The sequence below is a fragment of the Schistocerca piceifrons genome, unplaced genomic scaffold (genome assembly GCF_021461385.2).
Source record: "Schistocerca piceifrons isolate TAMUIC-IGC-003096 unplaced genomic scaffold, iqSchPice1.1 HiC_scaffold_936, whole genome shotgun sequence".
Lineage (NCBI taxonomy): Eukaryota > Metazoa > Arthropoda > Insecta > Orthoptera > Acrididae > Schistocerca > Schistocerca piceifrons.
The window spans coordinates 6,451,285-6,456,284 of record NW_025729208.1 but is presented as its reverse complement, the minus strand read 5'-3'; the positions used below and the strand labels follow the sequence as shown (position 1 = coordinate 6,456,284).

Below are 5,000 nucleotides of genomic sequence, written 5' to 3'. Positions count from 1 at the left end.
CGACCCGCTGGGTGCCGGCCTACGGCCCGGGTGCGCAGCCTGTCCTTCCGCGGGCCTCGGTTCGCGTCTGTTGGGCAGAGCCCCGGTGTCCTGGCTGGCTGCCCGGCGGTATATCTGGAGGAGTCGATTCGCCCCTTTGGGCGCTCGGGCTCCCGGCAAGCGCGCGCGGTTCTTCCCGGATGACGGACCTACCTGGCCCGGCCCCGGACCCGCGCCGCTGTTGGCTCGGGATGCTCTCGGGCGGAATAATCGCTCCCGTCAGCGGCGCTTCAGCTTTGGACAATTTCACGACCCGTCTTGAAACACGGACCAAGGAGTCTAACATGTGCGCGAGTCATTGGGCTGTACGAAACCTAAAGGCGTAATGAAAGTGAAGGTCTCGCCTTGCGCGGGCCGAGGGAGGATGGGGCTTCCCCGCCCTTCACGGGGCGGCGGCCTCCGCACTCCCGGGGCGTCTCGTCCTCATTGCGAGGTGAGGCGCACCTAGAGCGTACACGTTGGGACCCGAAAGATGGTGAACTATGCCTGGCCAGGACGAAGTCAGGGGAAACCCTGATGGAGGTCCGTAGCGATTCTGACGTGCAAATCGATCGTCGGAGCTGGGTATAGGGGCGAAAGACTAATCGAACCATCTAGTAGCTGGTTCCCTCCGAAGTTTCCCTCAGGATAGCTGGTGCTCGTACGAGTCTCATCCGGTAAAGCGAATGATTAGAGGCCTTGGGGCCGAAACGACCTCAACCTATTCTCAAACTTTAAATGGGTGAGATCTCCGGCTTGCTTGATATGCTGAAGCCGCGAGCAAACGACTCGGATCGGAGTGCCAAGTGGGCCACTTTTGGTAAGCAGAACTGGCGCTGTGGGATGAACCAAACGCCGAGTTAAGGCGCCCGAATCGACGCTCATGGGAAACCATGAAAGGCGTTGGTTGCTTAAGACAGCAGGACGGTGGCCATGGAAGTCGGAATCCGCTAAGGAGTGTGTAACAACTCACCTGCCGAAGCAACTAGCCCTGAAAATGGATGGCGCTGAAGCGTCGTGCCTATACTCGGCCGTCAGTCTGGCAGTCATGGCCGGTCCTTGCGGCCGGCCGCGAAGCCCTGACGAGTAGGAGGGTCGCGGCGGTGGGCGCAGAAGGGTCTGGGCGTGAGCCTGCCTGGAGCCGCCGTCGGTGCAGATCTTGGTGGTAGTAGCAAATACTCCAGCGAGGCCCTGGAGGGCTGACGCGGAGAAGGGTTTCGTGTGAACAGCCGTTGCACACGAGTCAGTCGATCCTAAGCCCTAGGAGAAATCCGATGTTGATGGGGGCCGTCATAGCATGATGCGCTTTGTGCTGGCCCCCGTTGGGCGAAAGGGAATCCGGTTCCTATTCCGGAACCCGGCAGCGGAACCGATACAAGTCGGGCCCCTCTTTTAGAGATGCTCGTCGGGGTAACCCAAAAGGACCCGGAGACGCCGTCGGGAGATCGGGGAAGAGTTTTCTTTTCTGCATGAGCGTTCGAGTTCCCTGGAATCCTCTAGCAGGGAGATAGGGTTTGGAACGCGAAGAGCACCGCAGTTGCGGCGGTGTCCCGATCTTCCCCTCGGACCTTGAAAATCCGGGAGAGGGCCACGTGGAGGTGTCGCGCCGGTTCGTACCCATATCCGCAGCAGGTCTCCAAGGTGAAGAGCCTCTAGTCGATAGAATAATGTAGGTAAGGGAAGTCGGCAAATTGGATCCGTAACTTCGGGATAAGGATTGGCTCTGAGGATCGGGGCGTGTCGGGCTTGGTCGGGAAGTGGGTCAGCGCTAACGTGCCGGGCCTGGGCGAGGTGAGTGCCGTAGGGGTGCCGGTAAGTGCGGGCGTTTAGCGCGGGCGTGGTCTGCTCTCGCCGTTGGTCGGCCTCGTGCTGGTCGGCGGTGCAGGATGCGCGCGCCTGCGCGGCGTTCGCGCCCCGGTGCTTCAACCTGCGTGCAGGATCCGAGCTCGGTCCCGTGCCTTGGCCTCCCACGGATCTTCCTTGCTGCGAGGCCGCGTCCGCCTTAGCGTGCTCCTCCGGGGGCGCGCGGGTGCGCGGATTCTCTTCGGCCGCCATTCAACGATCAACTCAGAACTGGCACGGACTGGGGGAATCCGACTGTCTAATTAAAACAAAGCATTGCGATGGCCCTAGCGGGTGTTGACGCAATGTGATTTCTGCCCAGTGCTCTGAATGTCAACGTGAAGAAATTCAAGCAAGCGCGGGTAAACGGCGGGAGTAACTATGACTCTCTTGGCGGGAGTAACTATGACTCTCTTAAGGTGGCCAAGTGGCGGCGGTGTGGCTGCATCCGGACTTGGCTTTTCGAAGTGCGGTCTTGATGTAGTCGTGCTGCTGCTGCGAGGTGCCTTCCTTGGGTTGTAGTTACAGGGAGAGTGATGCGCAATACATGGGCCTAGCCCTCTTAGCCTCTCCTCTCCTGCGGTCTTCTCCCCTTCTCGTGGGCCCGCTGATTTTCGCAGAGTGGAAGACCGCACCAGGGGCTTGGGGGGGTTACCAGCCCCCCCTCGCACTATCCCTTTGTTAGTTGGGGGCAGTATTCAGAGAAAAAGTGGTGGCCCTTCCGCTGAAGGTGCCACCCCAACTTCCCCAGCACCTAGCCGGCCAACCGGCCGTGCCGAAAATTTTGTAACTTTTGCAGCTATGTATACCTGTAGTGAGTGCCACCGCAGCTTCACCACCAAGAACGGTCTCGGGGTCCATCGCCGCCGCCAACACCTTGCGGCCGCCAACGCGGAGATCGTCACGGAGAGGCATCGCGCGAGGTGGACGGAGGAAGAAGTCCTGTCGCTCGCCAAGGCAGAGGCCGAACTGTTCCTCGAGAGGGACGCCCGGTTCTTCTTTGTAAATCAAGAACTCATCAGGATGTTCCCCGACCGAACGCTTGAGGCAATCAAGTGCCGACGGCGGCAAGCTGCCCACAAGCAGCTTGTCCGCCAATTCATGGAGGCGCTTGAGATCGGTCGGGGGGAAGAGCCGGCGTCCCGCCGGGGAGCAGCGAGCCCGCTGCCTGACGCGGGCGAGGCCGCTGCGCCGCCCGTCGACGCAGCCGAGGACTTCGCGGCCGACACCACCGGGCCGCCGCCGGAGGGGCCGACTGACGCCGCCATCTGGGAGCATCTGGCGGGGCTACCCGCTTCCGCCCAGCGTTTCTCTGCCCTGGATCGTGTCATAGGTCTGGGGCGGGGCACGCCGCCCGATGTCATCCTGGGCATGCTCCCGGATGCCCTTGCGTCGGTCGGGTCCAGAGGGGAGAGATCGATCACCAGGACACAGCGGCCGCGCCAACCATCGAAGCGGCCGCCTGCCGCGCCGCCGACGCAGAAGCGCAAGCGGCGCCGCTGGGAGTACGCGAGAACGCAGGATGCCTTCCGACGGTCGCGTGCACGTTGCGTGCGCGGCCTCTTGGATGGCACCCTGCTCCAGCCGCCACCTGCCATCCCTGGTCTGCTGGACTTCTGGGCGGACCTCTTCACCAAGAAGCCCATCTCCACCGCGGGCTTCATTCGTGACCGCCTCCTCCCGCACTCAGAGCCTGTCGCTCTTGAGTGCATATGGGGGCCGGTCACACATGAGGAGGTCGCCGCCGCGTTGCCGCCCAGGGGATCAGCAGCCGGGCCGGACGGCCTTACCCCAGCGGAGTTGCGGCGCCTGCCGCACGAAGTCCTGGTGAAAGTGATGAATCTCTTCCTTCTGGCCCGCGCCCTTCCGGAACGCCTGCTTCGCGCGCGGACGTCCCTTCTCCCGAAAACGGCTGCACCAACATCCCCCGCTGACTTTCGCCCCATTACGGTCTGCTCGGTGTTGGCGCGGACCTTTCACAAGGTTCTCGCGTCACGCCTGATGCGCGCATGTGCTGTGGACGAACGTCAGCGGGCATTCATCCCTCGGGATGGGATGTTGGAAAATACCTTCATCTTGGACACTGCTCTCACCGACGCAGTTCGCTCCTGCCGCTCTGTCTTTGTGGCGTCGATCGACGTATCTAAGGCATTCGATTCGGTAGATCATGCTGCCCTTCGCCCCGTGCTGAAGGCGCATGGCCTGCCGGATTGCTTTGTCGAGTATGTCGAGCGGTGCTACGAGGGCAGCACGACAGTGATAGCGGACGGCGCCGGCGTGGGCGTGTCTGTGCAGCCAGCACGGGGCGTTCGCCAGGGCGATCCCCTCTCCCCCCTCCTGTTCAACTTTGCGGTGGACTACGTTTTAGGCCAACTGCCCTCCCACATCGGAGCTCGGATCCTCGGTCGCAGAGTCAACGCTGCGGCCTTTGCAGATGACGTCTTGCTGTTTGCAGCGACCCCGAGGGGCTTGCAGTCCCTCATCGACGCAGCTACCGCAGCCCTCGCCCACCTGGGGCTGCAGATCAACGCCCGGAAGTGTTTCACCCTCGCCTTAGTCGCGTCAGGGCGCGAGAAGAAGGTGAAGGTGGACAGCAATGTCACCTTCACAGCAGGCAATACCACCATGCCTGCCCTGCGTGTGGGTGAAACCTTCCGGTACCTGGGGCTGCAATTTTCCACGGCGGGTCGCTGTGTCTTCAATCCACGTAGCCACCTGGTGGAGCAGCTTGACGTCATCTCCCGAGCTCCGCTGAAGCCGCAACAGCGCCTCCACGCTCTCACCAACGTACTTCTCCCTGGCCTGTACCACGGGCTGGCCCTCAGCCGCACCCGGGTGGGTGCATTGAAGTCGGCCGACGTTACCATCCGGGCCGCCGTCAGGAGATGGTTCCGCCTTCCGGCGGACACCCCCCTGGGATACTTCCACGCTCCTGTTGCCCAGGGGGGCCTCGGCATTCCATCTTGCCGATGGATGGGTCCGACCCTCCGTCGGTCCCGTCTCCTGGCGCTGAAGAAGATAGGGCCAGCCTGCGACGGTGCAGGCATGGATGAGGTGCAGCGTGAGATCGAGGTGCTGGAGCGCCACCTAATGTGGGAGGGCCACCTCCTCAAATCGTCAACGCAGGTTGGGGAAATGTG

At 62.4% G+C, this 5,000-nt stretch overlaps 1 pseudogene; it reads left to right on the top strand.

Moving 5' to 3' along the window:
• The window catches only part of LOC124771735, a 7,986-nt pseudogene that overhangs the window by 629 nt on the left and 2,357 nt on the right, over positions 1–5,000 (top strand).